General features: G+C 46.5%; 1 long non-coding RNA gene across 1 annotated transcript in view; it reads right to left on the bottom strand.

Moving 5' to 3' along the window:
- Positions 1-14408: 14408 nt before the first annotated feature.
- LOC149123005 (uncharacterized) overlaps positions 14409-17948 on the bottom strand; it is a 63061-nt gene continuing 59521 nt past the window's right edge. Inside the window, exon 4 of the long non-coding RNA XR_016217411.1 lies at positions 14409-14542. This is a non-coding gene — a long non-coding RNA (uncharacterized LOC149123005). The remainder of the gene's footprint in view (positions 14543-17948) is intronic.

Genomic DNA, 17948 nt, shown 5'->3' with positions numbered 1-17948 from the left:
TTTGCTTCTCTTCTCCTGGAGCAACAGGCTCTGCTTTCAATTAAAACAGTCAGGTACACAAATTAGCATCAGGACCAAAATGGTTTCCTGGGAAACTAATGGCAAAAATTCCAGTTCTAAAATATTTTCTTTGCAACCCATGCCTTTCACAAAGACAAAAGCGCTATGCCAAAGAACTCCAGCTCCCATAAAGCAGCGCCACTGACCAAGGCCCTGGACTGGATGAAAAGTGCTACCCTAGGCTTTAAGGGCATGCTCTGTGTATTTTCCTGTACCTTGCTCCCATATAATCCTTACCCACTCACTCGTGCTTGTTTTTCCCTTTAGTTACCAGTACTGAGACATTTCCTCATTCGTGTCTTTTCACAGCAGTCCTTCTTCTTGCAAGAAGTTGGACGGCTGAGAATGTAGGCAGCCAGAGTGCAGAGTCATAGGTTTTTGCCAACGTCAAGTAGAGAAGGCTCAGGTTCTCATCATACCTCCATCCGCCAAAACCTACACTGCTGGGAAATTATCTGAGAAAGGTATCTGCATCCCCATGGGAGACTGTGCGTTTGTCGAGGGGTTCCTGGTTTCCCAAACGCCTTCACTGTATGTCCTCCATTCAACTTCTCAATAGTTGGAGTAGAAACAAAAGGTCAAGTCTCTATGTGATGTCTTAGTCCTAGAAGCATTCATTCAATTGGCAAATGTGTACTGAGAGCCCTGTGTGTGCCCCAGCCTTGTGGAATGCACCAGGGAGCAGAGCCATCGAGACAGGGCTCCTTCTGGGCAGGAAACAATTGAAATTCACATAAACCCTCTGACGGGGTACACAGTCCACAGAGGAACACATACAGGGCCTCCATGTTAACAATAGGGCAAGCTGGGTGTGGGGCACAGGGAAACTCTCTGTACTACCTCACGGTAACGTAGCCTATAAAACTGTTCTGAAATTTAAAGTATATTTCAAAGAAAACGGAGCCTCGGCCGGCGCCGCGGCTCACTAGGCTAATCCTCCGCCTAGCGGCGCCGGCACACCGGGTTCTAGTCCCGGTCGGGGCGCCGGATTCTGTCCCGGTTGCCCCTCTTCCAGGCCAGCCCTCTGCTGTGGCCAGGGAGTGCAGTGGAGGATGGCCCAGGTGCTTGGGCCCTGCACCCCATGGGAGACCAGGAAAAGCACCTGGCTCCTGGCTCCTGCCATCGGATCAGCGCGGTGCGCCGGCCGCAGCGCGCCGGCCGCGGCGGCCATTGGAGGGTGAACCAACGGCAAAGGAAGACCTTTCTCTCTGTCTCTCTCTCTCACTGTCCACTCTGCCTGTCAAAAAAAAAAAAAAAAAAAAAAAAAAAAAAAAAAAAAAAAACGGAGCCTTCAATGCCACATTTTGGTGATAAATAATCCCTTATGATGAAGAAATTAAGCTCCTTAATGACAGAGATAACAGAGTTTCTGATATCCTAATAAGCCAGTAAAGGAGTTACAAGCAGGGAGACCTGCAAAGGAGCTATACATCACAAACCCCACGTCTGACCCGGAGGGTACAGCCATGCTATGGGTTTTGTATGTTTGTACTGCATACAGAGTTATAGTGTGATACCAGAGGATCTGTGGTATCTTAACTTTAGGTAGCACTCCCCAGGGGTAGTGAACTTCTAGACCGCGGGCCACAGAAAGCCCGCAAAATCATTTGTTCTGGCCCTGCCAAGGCAACCACAGGTGGGACCCAAAATTCAATAAATCTGGGGCCGGCACTGTAGCTGGCATCCCATATGGGTACCGGTTCAAGTTCCTGGTGCTCCGCTTCTGATCCAGCTCTCTGCTGATGAGCCTGAGAAAGCAGCAGAAGTCCTTGGGCCTCTGCATTCATGTGGGAGACCAGGAAAAAGCTCCTGGCTCCTGGCTTCGGCCGGGCCCATCCCCAGCCTATACAGTTGTATGCAGTTACTTAGGGAGTGAACAAATGGATGGAAGATATCTCTCTCTCACACTCTCTCTCTCTCCCCTCTTGTCTCTCTGTACCTCTGCCTTTCAAATAAACAAATAAATCTTTGAGAAAATCAATAAATCTATAGTAGCCTAACCATTTGATAATTTGGCTTATGAATGAGGTTATAAATATGCAAATGACCTTTTGCAGAAAAAAGGCTCCCGCCTCGGAAACCAACAGCTCTGCTTTCTTTCATAATTTCCTAGGAATCAAAGGCTGCCCACATGAGCATGAGACTCCAAAGTAGAGCAACGGTTTCTGAACACAGCCATCATTTAAGTCCCCTTCTAATTCCCTTTTGTTGGCATTGTCAGAGTCTGGAGCTAGTCTTCCTCTTCCTTTTTTCCTCTTGTTTCCTAATTACAAACTTAAAAAGTCTCCCACAATCATTTCCTTCAAAAAATACTATTAGAAGTTTGGGGTATATCCTTCCAGAATTTGAAAAGTACACGTGTTTGCACACATTTCTGAAGGCAGGAACGGGGCCACATTATACATACAATGCATTCTACAGCTTGTCTCAGGAACAGCTCCTTCAGGTAGCTTTCCATATTGCCACAGCCTCCTTTCAAATGACTGCACAGTCAGTCAATATAAAAGATTCACCATAAGTTATTTAAGCTCTGTGTTAATATCAGAGAAAATTGAAAACAGAGACAGCATCTGCGGAAACTCCTACTGAGGAACACTGGGGTTTTAAAAAATAATTTTTCAGTCTTATGAACCATTCTGTGATTATTATCTTTATATGTATTAATTTATACATTGCTTTGAATATTCCTTGAAAATAAGTTCCTAAATGTTGAATTGCTAGAACATTCTTTCCAGATCTTCAATGAGGGTAAAATTTTAGCATTTAAGAATAATAAGTTGCTTTGAAGTATTTTTGGTGAAAATACAAAATGACCCAAAGTGGAGAAGGGAGGGAAGATTTTAATGAGCAACTAATGGGTTAGAAACTTGCATTATCTCAATCTAGAAATTCTGATAATTTTGACAATATAATTCCCATTTTAGGGGTGAAAAAACTGGGGCACAGAGGCTAAAGTTCTCCAAGGTTACAACAGCAAGTGACAGAACTGGAATGAGAGGCTAGATCATTCTGATTCTACTACCGCTTGCCTCTCAGTAGGATAAAGTCATGTTACACCTTATCCTTGGGAAATGTACACTGGAGTAGTTAGGGATCAGGCTCACATATTTTTAACTTGATGGCTCAGAGATATCCTAATAAGCCAGTAAAGGAGTGTATGTGAGTGTAGGGTTGGGGGATAGGGAGGTAGGAAACAAATGGGATGAATGTTAACAATAAACAAAGGATGCATGGGTGTTCTTTGTAGGTCCCTACTACAACTTTTCTGTAATCTTGATGATGTCTCCATTTAAAAGGAAAAAAATCACTCCACCTATGCCTAAAAACACTCAAAGATGTTTGTTTCAAAAATGCTGAAACAAATGTGTATCTTTCCAAACATAAATCAATGACACTATTCATCTTAAATATATAAATTCTGCTACATTAATTATAAAATAGCTCATTAACTCAGTCACTTCGTCCCCCTGTTCTTAGTGAATAGCAGTGCTGCTTACCAAAACAATGCACCCAAATACATCTACTTGCTCATTATGAATCCCTCTACTTTATATGCAAATTCCATTGAAACGGAAGTTGGTCTGCCTGTGTTTCACTGTATTTGGATGGATCTCAGTTGTCATCCAGGAGTCTATTCTCCGCTTAATAATTAGCCACTTCTTGCCCTTCAAGCTGCTTCTGAAAATCCACCAGTTCTGTAACATTTTTCAGGGTTTCCCTCTGGAATCAGGCACTGCTAGAAGCAAAACATCTGCACAGACAGCGCAAGATGAGATGGGCACAAAAAAATTGAAAAGCAGGAGGCCAAAGGAATCATATTGCAATGCATCTAATTCCTAGACAGTCTCTCTATTGCTGTCTTGGCTTGTCTACTCACAACACAATGCTGATGCTTTCCAGTGAAAGCTTTCTCTCATACCCAATGCGCTCGTAAGCCTTGGGTCTGCCCTTTGTGCCAGGGTCTCCCATAGCAGCCTTTGTATGCACCCCTCGTGTCACTTCCTACACTGTTTCTCATCCTTCTCCCTCATGGACTGAGACTTCTGGATCACGTAGACCAGGTCACCTCGGCTCATAGCACGCCTGCAGCACACGACAGGTGCTCGATCCATTTGTTGCTGGAGCGGATGGCTTCGGGAGACTTCCTTCCTCTGAACCTTCACTCAGAGGAGCAGACCCTCCAGGAGACTTAATTTGAGGGTGGCCATACAGTCACAGCATCAAAAGTGTTAGGAATTTCGACGGAGGCTTTCCCCAGATGCAGTCTGTTTCCAGCTTTCTCTGATATTAACACGGAGCTTAGTGCACTTTCCACTCCAAGAGATGGGCTTAACTCCCGCTGTCAGCATTGATGGGCAATGTTGACTTCATTGAAATGTTATGGGTGGTGGCTGATCGGTGACAACTGACTCAACACCAAAAAGGAAACCTCCTGAAGTGAAATGGACACTATGAGAAATGGTGACTTGATCAGCATAGCCCTGACTGCTAATGGACAACTTAATACATTATCCCTCATAGTATTTTTTTTTTGTCTGTTCTACTTAATATGACTGGTTTAATTCTGTAATTATCACACAGTTATTCTTAAGTGTTGAAAATTAACTGAAATGTGATCCCTGTTAAACATAAGAGTGGGAATAAGAGAGGGAAGAGAGGTATAATTTGGGGCATGCTCGGGCTGACTTGCCCCAATTGGTAGAGTTGGAAACATACCAGGGGATTCCAATTCAATCCCATCAAGGTGGCATGTGCCAATGCCATCTCACTACTCCAAGTGATCAATTTCAGTTCACAATTGATCATAATGAAAGGACTAAGAGTCAAAGGGAGCACATAAACAAGTCTAGTATCTGCTAACACCAACCGATAGAATAAATAAAGGGGAGAGTGATCCAACATGGGAAGTGAGATACTCAGCAGACTCATAGAATGGCGGATGTCCTAAATAGCACTCTGGCCTCAGAATCAGCCCTAAAGGCACTCGGATCTGGCTGAAAAGCCCATGAGAGTATTTCAGGCATGGAAAGCCAAGACACTCTGGCAAAAAGATCTCTGTGAGTGAGATCCCAGTGGAAAGAACAGGTCTTCAAAGAGGGAGGTGCCTTTCTCTGAAGGGAGGAGAGAACCTCCACTTTGACTATGACCGTGTCTAAACAAGATAAGAGTCGGAGATCTCAAGGGGCTTCCATAGTCTTGGAAACTCATAACTGGTGCATAGGGAGATTACTGATGCCATAAACAGGAGTGTCAATTGGTAAAGTCAACAACAGGAGTCACTGTGCACTTACTCCTCATGTAGGATCTCTGTCCTTAACGTGCTGTACACTGAGGCTTAATGCTATAACGAGTACTCAAACAGTATATTTCACTTTGTGTTTCTATGGGGGTGCAAACGACTGAAATCTTTACTTAATGTACACTAAACTGATCTTCTGTAAAAAAAAAAAAAAAAAAAAAAAAGAAAGAAATTATCAATTCCCAACTTGACTCTCACTAGGACTAAACATGACAATAGGTCTGATCTGATTTCATCATCATTTAAAAAAATCATCTATTATTTTTCACTTTACGTTTCTGTGTGGGAGCAAACTGTTGAAATACTTACTTAAGGTATACTAAGCTGATCTTCTGTATATTAAGATAATCGAAAATGAATCTTGATGTGAATGGAAGGGGAGAGGGAGTGGGAAAGGGGAGGGTTGTGGGTGGGAAGGACGGTATGGGGGGGGAAGCCATTGTAACACATGAGTCGTACTTTGGAAATTTATATTCATTAAATAAAAGATAAAAAAAAAAAAAAAGAAATGTTATGGGTGGAAAGTCAGCTACTTAAAAATCCTGGTTAGACACATGGTCCCTGAGATCCTCCTCTCCTCCTCCTGCTCCAACCTCTCATGCTGCCTCCCTCTCTTAGACAACACAATTCACCCCATTGCAGTAATTGCTTCCAAACATATCACAGCCCACGCAGACACGTGCCTTTAGAAGCAGTTGATGAGGGTGTTAAAATAACATTTCCCTTTTTACATCTGCATTTGCCATTATTAATGCTTTCATTAGATTTTCCCAAGAGTCTAGCTTAAGGAAAAAATCCTGTCTTTTGGAGGCATACCATTTTTTTTTTTTTTTTTTTTTTTTTTTTTTTGCTTTTGACAGGCAGAGTGCGCAGTGAGAGAGAGAGACAGAGAGAAAGATCCTCCCTTACCACTGGTTCATCCTCCAATGGCCACTGCAGCCAACGCACTGCACTGATCCAAAGCTAGGAGCCAGGTGCCCGCCCCCCCAACTCCGGTCTCCCATGCAGGTGCAGGGCCGAAGGACCTGGGCCATCCTCCACTGCACTCCCTGGCCACAGCAGAGAGCTGGCCTGGAAGAGGGGCAACCGGGACAGAATCCGGTGCCCCGACCGGGACTAGAACTCAGTGTGCCGGCGCCGCAGGTGGAGGATTAGCCCACTGAACCACGGCGCCAGCCGAGGCATACCATTTTTAAAGCCGCCCTCTACCTGTCCAGCCAAAGAGAGTTGCCTCCTCCAGGGGGAACTAGACACTTCTTGCTTGTGAGTCCCTCTCATGGGTCAGGTAGGGGTCTTCCTGCTTGGCCCGCAGGTCCTGTCTCTCTGTTCCCCCTCGGGGCTTCATTGTCCCTTGTCCCAGGAAAGAAGGCCTCCCAATGCAATGCTCTGACGTCACCATGCTGCTGGAGCAGAAACTTTCCTCCCCTTGTGACTGGCGTCTCCCTCCTTCCAGCCTCCTGGAAACCTCTCTTACTAATCTAACAATTACAATTCGATTGCAAATTTTCTAACTCAGAACTGTGCCAAGCTCCGGGCTGACTCTCCTTATACATTAAATCACCTCATTTAATCTCTAGAACAACTCTGTAGATGGTTATTATCATTGTTCCCATTTTCCAGATGAGAAGACACAGGCTAAGGGAAATTAAGTAATTTGCCTAAAACTGTTTAATCCACATTGAGTTTGAAAACATTTCTGGCTCCAAAGTTTATGCACTTTTACCTCCTTCTCGCTGAGTACAGGTCCAACATTACATCCTTGTACTTCCCTTCTTCTTGCCTATCTTTATTGACCTACAGCTGCTCAGAGACCATGGCCTTGCCCTTGCCCTAAAGGACTTGGTCAACTATCTTGCTGTCAACTCGGGCTGTCTGACCTGGTGCACATGGCTTCCACCTTCCACCTCCACCATCACCAGCTCTGCACTCTTTTCCTGTTAAGGCTATAGCTTTGGCTACTTTGCTCTTATTTCCTCTTCAGTATTTCTGCTAGTTACTAAACCTATACTGATAGACTCTTAGCTCCATCCACATAAAATCCAGCCACAAGAAACCTTCCAATTTTCCTTTATTATGCAATCTTGGAAAGTTCCCAGCAGGGGGTTATTAGTAGTAGTAGTAATAGTAGTATTCATTTAAGAGACAGAGTGAGACAGAGAGATGCAGAGCTCCCATTGGTTCATTCCTCAAATACCCACAATGGCTGGGGCTGGCCCAAGTCCAAAGTGTGGAGCCAGGAACTCAATCCAGGTCTCTCAAATGAGTGGCAGGAATCGAATCACCTGAGCCACTGCCACCACCTTCCAGGAACCAAGAACTGGGAGGTGAAGCTGGCCATAAAGCCAGTCACTCCGCTATGGGTACGAGCATCTTAGTTGTTGCTTAACTTCTAGGCCAAACTTCTGCCCCCTAGAAGTTCTTCCGTGTTCTCCAGGACTTACATGTCTTAAAGAAGAGTAATTTTATGGCACACGGGGTCTTAAGCAGGGTTAACACTTAGGCTAGACAGTGGAGTAAGGGTAGAAGGAGATCTCACTACATATCTTTTATAATTTTTGATATTTGGATCAAGTAAATTAATTATCAGTGTTATAAATATTTTATTTCTATCAAAAAAATGCAAGTAACTTTTTTGATGGTAGGGAGAGGATATTTTGTTACAAATAGTCTGTAAACAACAATAAAAACAATAACTAGTTTTGAGAAGGAACACCAAGACAAAGAACGTGTTCCATTCAGGTCAGAGAGTAGTTCACATAAATCTGGGAACCAAGACCCCAGCGCTATGGGTGATTTGGGCCATGATCTGAAAGCCATGGGTAGCAGAAAGTACTGGTACAGCAGGAAGTGTCCTGTTTCTTGCTCTGCACATCCCAAGGGCTCAGAGGCTCTCTCGCTCCCATAACACAGGCTCAGTACACGTTCAGCAGTACTAGGGAAGGACTGCCACACGCGATCCCTTCAACACAGCCAGGAGCGAGAGGCCATTCCAGTGCAACTTGCTGAGTCCTACACAAGCCTTGGGGGCCTTGGGGGCACAACTGCGCCGACAGCCACTCGCCCTCTGCTTACTAGCAAAAGGCAGAGGCAGTCACGTGAGCAACACTGCTCTGGGAGAATGGAGAACCCTGGTCCAGCCCAGTCCCACACAGTTCTTCATCCCGGCGGCTGGAGGAAGCCGGGAGCAGTTTGCAGGGAACTGGAGCACCTCAGTAGCTTTAGTTTACAGCCTGCAAATGCTCTTGACTACATCCAGGACAGAAGAAAACACCAAAGCCGTCTCCCCACAGGGGCTGACGGGTCGTCTCTACTCGGACATGACTCACGCTGGCCCCCACCTTGAGACTGCAATGGGTTGGACGTGTCTGCAAGCCTTCTCCACTACACTCAGGCCCATCTCCCCGGCATTCTGGGAGCAGGATAAATGACAGTGTGTTTCTCTCATACCACTCTTATGGCAGATGCAGTTTCAGCCAGCTAGCATATTTTTCCCTCTACACTTAGGGCAAAGGGAAAAATTCCTAGTTCTGTTTGTGCAACATAAGTACAATTTACATGAAGCTGGGAAACACAGGGACCCCTCAACCTTTTCTTGTATTTAAAAATTTATTTTAATTGGAGCTGGTGCTGTGGTACAGCGGGTAAAGCTGTCATCTGCAGTGCTGGCATCCCATATGGGCACCAATTCTAATCACAGCTGCTCTACTTTTGATCCAGCTCTCTGCTATGGCCTGGGAAAGCAGTGGAGGATGGCCCAAGTCATTGGGCCCCTATACCCGCGTGGGAGACTGGGAAGAAATTCCAGACTCCTGGCTTCACATCAACCCAGTTCCGGTTGTTGCGACCATCTGGGGAGTGAACCAGCAGATGGAAGATCTCTCTCTCTCTCTCTCTCTCTCTCTCTCTCTCTCCCTCTGCCTCTGCCTCTCTGTAACTGCCTTTCAAATACATTTTTAAAAAATCTCTTAAAAATTATTTTGATAAAATTGTATCTGTATATACTATGTATATGTTGTTTTGAAATATACATACATTGCGGAATGACTAAATTTTTAAAGATTTATCTTACTTATCTGAAAAGCAAAGTGACAGAGAGCTTCCATCTGCTGGTTCTCTCCCCAAATGACTAAAGTTGCTGGGGCTGGACTAAGAGCCAGAAACTCCATCCAAGTCTCCCACATGGGTGGCAGGGGACCCAAGTATTAGCCACCTTCTGCTGCTTTCCCAGGCACATTGGCAGAGGTGGATCAGAAGCAGAGCAGCTGGGTATGGGCTGCTGCTGTCGCAGGTGGTGGCTTCACCCACTGTGCCACAATGCTGGTCTCATTCACAAACTTATTTTTTTGTTGTGAGACCATTTAAAACCCATCTTCCTGGCAATTTTTAAAGAATATAATACACTGTTATTAACCATAGCCACAATCATCTCTTGAAATGATTCCCCGACCTAACTGTTGTCAGGTGTCGTTTGACCAACCTCAAAGGGAGATGCTGGGCAGAGAGTATTTTAAGTCTTATGTGTGGGTAGAAAGCTGAGTCTCAGCTTTCTTTTTTTTTTAAGTTTTTTTGTATTTTTTAAAAATATCTATTTTTTTAGAGGATTTTATTTATCTATTTGAAAGTCGAGAGTTACAGAGAGAGAAACGGAGAGAGAAAGAAAGAGAGGAGGGAGAAAAGATTTATTTATTTACCTGAAAGGCAGAGTTAGAGAGAGAGAGGAGACACAGAGAGAGATCTTCCAACTGCTGGTTCACTCCCCAAATGTCCACAACAGCCAGGGCTGGGCCAGGCTGAAGCCAGGAGGCAGGAGCTTGGGCCATCCCTTGCTGCTCTACCAGGCAAATTAGCAGGGAGCTGGATTGGAAGTGGAGCAGCTGGGACTCAAACCTGCACCCATATGGGATGGTAGCATTGCAAGTGGCACATTAACCTGGTACGCCACAGCACCGGCCCCTCAGCTTTTCATAATCCTGAGTTGCAGACAAAGCTTAAATCTATTTACATATTCATTTTATTTCTTTGAAAGGTGGGGTGGGCAGAGAGAGAGAGAGAGTGAGCGGGAGAGAGAGAGATCTTGCATCTGCTGGTTTTCTCCCTAGTGCCTTCAACAGCTGGGGCAGGGCCCAAACCAGGCTGAAGCCAGGAACCAGAAACTCAATCCAGATCTCCCACATGAGGAGCAGGGACCCAACCTGCTTGACTCACGCTGTGCGGCCTCCCCGGGTGCATACTAGTAGGAAACTGGAATTAGGAGGCAACTGAGACTCAAACCCAAGTTCTCCTATACAGGGACAGAGGAGGCAGACATCCCATCCAACAAACATTCAACCCTGCTGTAAACATTTTAAAATTTATTTAGTTAACTTATTTGGAAGGCATAGGGTTTGAGAAAGCGAGAGCGAGAGTGCGCAAAGTTCGGTGGGTTCATTGAGCCCCAGTCATTGCAGGCTAGGATCACATGGGCAGCTGGCAATGGATTGCTGGATCCTTTGTCCCATGAGTCTAAATCTGAGACAGTTGTTGAAGTATCTGATAATCATCTGAATTGTACAGTATTTTTTTTAAATAGGCTAAATATAATTCTTCTAAAGATATATTAGATTGAATGCAGGTAGTTTATTTGGGGAATTCAGTTGGCAATAACACCTATAAGAGAACCTTAAAGGGCTTATGGAAAATGGAGCTAGAAGATAATGTGGGGCTGGCGGAGCTGCTGCTGGCAGTGCCAGTATCCCATGTGGGCGCCGGTTTGGGTCCTGGCTGCTCCACTTCCGATCCAGCTCTCTGCTGTGGCCTGGGAGGACAGTGGAGGATGGTCCAGGTCCTTGGGCCCCTGCACCCATGTAGAGGCCCCGGGGGATGCTCCTGGCTTCAGATCAACGGGCTCAGGCCATGGTGGCCGTCTGGGGACTGGGCCAGCAGATAGAGGATTCATATCTCTCTCTCTCTCTCTTCCCCCACCCCGCCTCTGCCTCTACATGACTCTGCCTTTCAAGTAAAATAAATAAATCTTTAAAAAAAAAAAAAAGATAATGTGGCCGGCGCCGTGGCTCAATAGGCTAATCCTCCGCCTGTGGCACCGGCACACCGGGTTCTAGTCCCGGTCGGGGCACCGGATTCTGTCCCGGGTGCTCCTCTTCCAGTCCAGCTCTCTGCTGTGGCCAGGGAGTGCAGTGGAGGATGGCCCAAGTCCGTGGGTCCTGCACCCCATGGGAGACCAGGAGAAGCACCTGGCTCCTGGCTTTGGATCAGCACGGGGTGCCGGCCGCAGCGGCCATTGAGGGGTGAACCAATGGAAAAGGAAGACTTTCTCTCTGTCTCTCTCTCTCACTGTCCACTCTGCCTGTCACAAATAAAATAAAAATAAAAAAAAAGTTAATGTAAGATTCCCATGAACATTTTGAAGTCCCCTCAGGTGAAGCAGGGAGAGAGACGAGATGGGGCAGAACGATAAGGTGAACTCTGACTCACAGCAGAAGCCTCAGTCAGTGCCCTAGGTTACCACTGGACCTGGGATGACCCTTTAGAGCTTTCTAGAATTCAGATGACCGAGTCTTTACCCCTCGATAGACCCAGCACTGGGTATAGGCTAACACAGTCAGAAGGAATCAGCTTGCGCGAAGCAGTCCTCTTAGGCTCACAGTAATTCCTGGACAGGGACTGAGCAGGCAGCACTCCTGAGAGCTGGGAGAACACAGTCCCTCCGTCCTCAAAAGGGATGTGGGCAGCGCACGCCAGCACCCACAACGTCACCAAACACGCAAACGGATACTAAACAAGTGTGCAGAGGTTCTGAAAGTCGCCGCGGTCAGCCCAGAGAATACAGCAAGCAGTATGCAGTTCCGTGGCGCTGTGCCCTCGCTGAGCGTGTTAGCAAAGGGAAGTTCCCAAAGCCATAATTGTCTGTGTATGATTCCCTTCTGCCTCTGAAATTGCCAGTTCAGTAAGCAAAAGGAGGCTGATTAAAAGTCACATCTATTCTAAAACCCAGCCAGGCAGAGCCTCTCAGTGCCGATTCAAAAGGAGCATTCTTGCTATAGATTCTTCCACGATTTTTTCCCTCATTTCTGTGTATTTCATGAGCAGGTGGCCACTACCTGGGGCTGATAATTACAGGCTTTCTGTATGCTGCGCGATGAAAGGAACTTGTCTGGTCAGGGCTGCCAGGGAAGTATACAGCATACGTTTGACCCTGGAAAGGGGGGAAATGCTCCTTTTGTTATGGGCCATAGGGTTTTCAAGGCTGCTATCCATGGCCAGCGTTTATCATGTTCAAGGGCTAAGGGCCAAAGCACGCAGGCTTTTCAGAGCTTGTCGGCAGAAAGTCCATTCACTGAAAGCCTTGGCCGTCCCATGCAACCGGCGCATAATCAGAGCCATCTTGTGTGTCCCACTTTGTGAAAGGCAAAAGGGACATAGCCTCCGCTCCTGAAAATATTTAATACCACACCTTTAATTTCACGAATGCTAGAGACAGTAATAAGCCGCTGCCGTGGACTTCCTAGATAAAAGTGGTTTTGATCTTCAGTGAAACATTTTTTGTCTGGGATGGAGCAAGGCAGGCATTCTGGCAACACCTAAGAAAATGACACAAAAGTTCTGGGCTGGAATGTTACAAAGACTCCATTGAAACTACCAGAACAATTGAAACAAAGAATCGGTCCCTACCTGTGTAATTATGTCCTCCTTCCCTGCCCGGTTCCCAAATCACTGCCACTAGCAGCTGCCAGACCAACACTGACTTCGCGATTGTGGGTGCTGACCAATATTGCATTATTGTGTTACTACCATCCAAATGTTTGATTCAATGTTAATCAGATCATGGATAGCAAGATGCTGAGATCACAAAGTGATAATGGGGAAAAGTACAGCGAGCATGCCCTGTGACAGTAACAGTTGGTTTTCTCTGATGTCTAAAATGATTACTTGAGAATATGCTGAAAAAATCCCACATTCTTTGTTAAATCACATTAAACTTTGGAGATTAAAGGCAAAATGGTGAACTTTTAGAAGCAGAGGTTACTGAGTACAAGTCCATCTTTTGGAAACGAGGAGAGAGAGGTTGAATTGCTCACAGTCCTCTGTTCAGGACAATGAGCTCAACCTCTTAGACCCCTGAGAAGTCTTTTTTCCACTGGAAGGAACATGTGTCCTGGCTGTTGATGGCAAATGTGCTGGCTAAAAGAAAAGCAAAGCCTAAACGCCTTTTCACTCGACCGGATTTTGGGTTATTTCTTCCATCCCAGAGAAAAGTGGATTTGAGACAGTGTGAACCCCCACTGTGTTCGAGCCTCAGTCACAGCAGATTGCTTAACCTTGAAGCTGGTCCGCTTGTGATCACTGAGGCTGGGAGCTGCGGCAGGGCTGATGTTCACATCCCTGTGTGCACGTGGACTTCACGGGGTGGTTATGACCACTGCACTGGTGAGACGGCTAAGTCTTCAGAGATACTAACGTAGATTTGTAGATTGCAGCATCCCATTTGCTAAGATTCCACCACCACGGCAGGCATTCCCAGATGATGATTTGGATACGTCCCCCCATCAAGAATCTATCATGCCTCTACATTGGGTTCTCTTAAGGCAAATGGTGGGAAAGACAATGAGAAAGGTCAGAATGCAGATCGCTCATATGCAAAAGCTCCTGTCATTAAAGTGGATCCTTGCAAGCAGTATACAAAGCTTCAACAGAAAGCACAAGGGGCAGGCTTTGGGCCTCGTGGTTAGACATCAGTAGGATACCTGCCTTCCATACCCGAGTACCTGGGTTCGATGCCAAGCTCCAGCTCCTGACCACAGTCTCCTGAGAATGCAGACCCTGGAGGTCAGCCATGATTGCTCCGGTGATTGGATTCCTGTAACCTAGAATGAGTTCTTGGCTCCCAGTTTCAACCTTGCTCAGCCCTGGCTACTGTGGGCATTTGGGAAATGAACCAGAGGATGGTAGGGCTCGCTCTCACGCACTCTCTCTCTCTCTCTCTCTCTCTGTTTTAACAAAGAAATAATTCTTAAACAGCATCTGTCTTTAGAATGTATTTCTTACTTTATTTTCACAGGACTTTTCCGTAACGACCAAGTTCTCTGATCTCCACACAGCTTGAAAAATCCAGTCTGGGAAGTGGCACACGTAGAACAAGCATCTCCTCTAGAATGACACACAGCCCGTCCAGCTAGTCCACTTGCTCTGCAACACAGCATATGGATATGTACTGAGCTGTAAGCGATGTGTTTGCTTCTTTAAATGAGGGAGGCACAGATTTGTGTTGCCAGGGACAGAGCAATGACAAGATCTGCCAGGTGGAGCTGGAGCAGTGCCAGTGGAGTCCGTGCTAAGTCCACAAATAAAGCCTTAACCTGCATCTGTCACCTGACACTCCCTCCTTTGCCTTCCCTTCTTGCTTGGTCCAGGGTCTCCGCCACGTGAGAGAGGGGACCTGTGAGAGTCTGCTGACGTGTGAGTGTGAACCACAGCTGGACCCGTTCAGCTGTGACTGAGCTGGGCACGGGGTCAGGATGTTGGGGTTAAAATGTGGACTGGTTTCTATGGGTACAGAAGCAAAGGGCCACAGACGGGGTGTCTGAAACCGCAGAAATACATCGTCTCCCGGTTCTGGGGCCTGGAGATCCACACTCATGGTCTCAGTGGGGTTGGTTCCTTCTGAGAGCTGTGAGGGAGAAACTGTCCCATGCCTCTCTCTGAGCTCGCAGTCTTTGGCATCCATGGCCTGCTGATGTGTCACTCCTATCTCTGCCTTCATCCTCATATGCTGCTCTCCCTGTGTGTGTGTGTGTGTGTGTGTGTGTCTATGTCAAATTCCATTCTTTAATAATAACAATCATATTGGATTTGACCTCACTCTATTTACTTCGTTTGCACTTAATCATACACAACGATGCTATTTCTAAATAACGTTGCTTTCACATTATTGTGCTGGGGGCTAATACTTAAGGAGTTTTGAGGAGCAATACAATTCAATCTATAATGAAGTCTTGAATGTTGGTCCAAGGCAAACAATGGCAGCTATCGGACTGGGCAGTCAGCCCTCTCCTCCCAGGTGTTTCCTAATTCTCCAGCCCCGCACAGCCACCCCGAGCTGGGGCTTCTGTAGGAGCAGCTCTTCTTTGGCCTAGGCTGGGAGGAAGCTTCCTCCTATGTGTTGAGGCTGTGGGCCTGGTGCTCACAATCTGTGCCTGGATTCTGATTCTCCTCTTACCCAGCATCTGCCTGTGCTTCTGACTCCAAGGTGTAGACGAATTGTCTGTGCTCGTGGCCTTCTTCATCTACACTTACACTGAAGGTAATATAATATGGGGCTAAGAACATGGGCTCTGAAGGTTGACCTGCTATTCTGAAACTTCAAGACTCACACCTTGGACACACCACTCACCTGCCTGATACACCTCCTCATTCTCATTACCTCAAGAGTTGTTAAGATGTGAAGTGAAATAGTGCATATGAAGCCGTTGAACTGTGCCCAGCACTTAGTAAGCACTCACTAAGGTGCTTTGACCTGATTACCAGCTTTGCCCTGTTCCATGGAGCAGGCACTGGTTCTTGGAGAGACAGGCAGGGTCAGGATGACAGGTGTGGTGTCAGGGTGTGGAGAGAGCCCCACGGGTGAGCAATAAAGGAAACGAGGCCTTGTTTGGCAGGCACCTGCTGTGGGATGAGAGGAAGCCAGGACTCAGCAAAGAAGGAGTACAGGCAGGAGCTGCAGGCATCCGAGACCATCCCAGTAGCAGCAGCCCGAAGCAACCAAGCAAAGAACCTGGGGGGAGTCTTCTGTCAGCTTCCTCACTGGGAACAGAACGATCTCAGTGTGTAGGCACACTTGAGCCTCACGGCCCACATGGAGGTAGGCCAGAACTGGAGGGAAGGAGGGAGGGAGGGAGGGAGGGAGGGAGGGAGAGAGGGAGGGAGAAAGAGCTGGTTCAGAAATTACTGGGAACTTATTTGAGCTAGCTCCTGAAGCCCTGTTCTATAATCTGTACTTGTATCATAAGACGATGCTGGGGCCTCTCCTCACCCTTTGAGCTTTCCCTCCAGTGTCTCAGTATCACACCCATGACTTTCGTCCCGAAGGGCTGCCACCCTGGGCTGCTGACGCCAGCACAGGGGTACTGCTTGCAAAACTCTCTGTTTGGTTGTCACTGTTTGGCTGTTACCCCACTGCAAAGGAACGATTCAACAAATGAGTTTAAACTATTCACTTGTCAAATATTAGGTTAAGACTATCTGAGGTTTGATCAAGATATGGCGGATAAGAAGTCACTGCCCCTCCCAAAAATTTAGGTTATGATTCAAGTGCTCTTTCAAGAAGCATTTCAGAGTGTTGACTGCATGCATTACCCCAGTGCCCAGCAACCGCGGCGGAGCTGCATTTCATCAGCCTTTTGTGATGAGAGATGTATATGGGTGAAGCATTTGGCCATTCAAGAAACCACCAACCTTCCCCTGACCCTGCTGTTCCCTCCAGGTACCACCCTACCTCTCACTTTCTCTCTACTCCCCAAATTGTCAAGAGGCTAGCCCACACTTGCTGTTTCCACTGCCTCGCTACCCACAATGACATGGTATTGTATAATCCTTAACTCTTTGCAGCCTCGTCACCCAGCTGAATTTGCTGTTTGGGGGTTGTCATTAACTATCACATCACCAAATTCAAGGGCTGCATGACAGTCTTCAACATTGCTGGCTTCTCTGGAGCACTGGAATGCTACCTTGAAAACACCTCTCCTTTCAGGGTTTTAATCAGCTGGATCCTCCCCACCCCCACCCTAGCCTTGCTGTTTTTCTGACAACTCCTTCTCTGGATCTTTCTTTGTCTATTCTTACTTCTTCCCACTAAAAGCAGGTATGTCCAAAATATGTGCACTCATGCCTGTCTTTTCTCACTCTGTACCCTCTCTTTGGCTTGGATATGGAGGGGTCCCTAGACAGTGAGCTATTAGAAACACGGACTATTCAAGGCCAGGTTTGTTTGGCTGTGAGGTGTTGCAGAATCTCTTATCGGGAACTAACAGCAGAAATTGGCACAATCATCGAAGCAGGAGAAACCAACATAGCAATCCCACGCTGGAGCACTATGCAGCTTAGAATAAAGGACAGACACCAAGGCGCTTGACCAGACGACAAAGGAAAGACAGAAAGCAATCAGTAGACTACGGTGCTGGGAAGAAGCTCATTTTGACGGTTGTACACAGCAGCTTGAACAGTGTCCCCAGGCTCTGCACAGGAGTTAGCTGTCCTCTCGTGCTTCCCCATCAAGTCCTTCAGCCCTCTAGATACAAGGTTCTGGATATTTTCTGGCCTGTATCCTCCTCTAGACTACAAGGTCTGCAGGATAAAGCCCTTGCATATATTTTTCATCATTCTATTTACAGCACTAGATCACTGTTTGTGCCATAGGAGGTGCCACATGTTTACTGAAAGAATGGATGGACAAGATTTTTTACATTCAGAAATCAACTATGGAAAATAAATCAAGTACAGAAATCCCACGGAAACCAAGCCAAATGTGTGTAGAGTGCAGATTCTACAAGTACAGCTACCCAGCCTTGCTGGAGGTGGGCCGCAGACTTCACCCTGA

This window comes from Oryctolagus cuniculus, chromosome 12, assembly GCF_051225735.1.
Source record: "Oryctolagus cuniculus isolate XC-2025 breed Fujian yellow rabbit chromosome 12, ASM5122573v1, whole genome shotgun sequence".
Taxonomy (NCBI): domain Eukaryota; kingdom Metazoa; phylum Chordata; class Mammalia; order Lagomorpha; family Leporidae; genus Oryctolagus; species Oryctolagus cuniculus.
The sequence above is the reverse complement of the archived record's forward strand: the minus strand, read 5'-3'. Positions and strand labels throughout refer to the sequence as shown.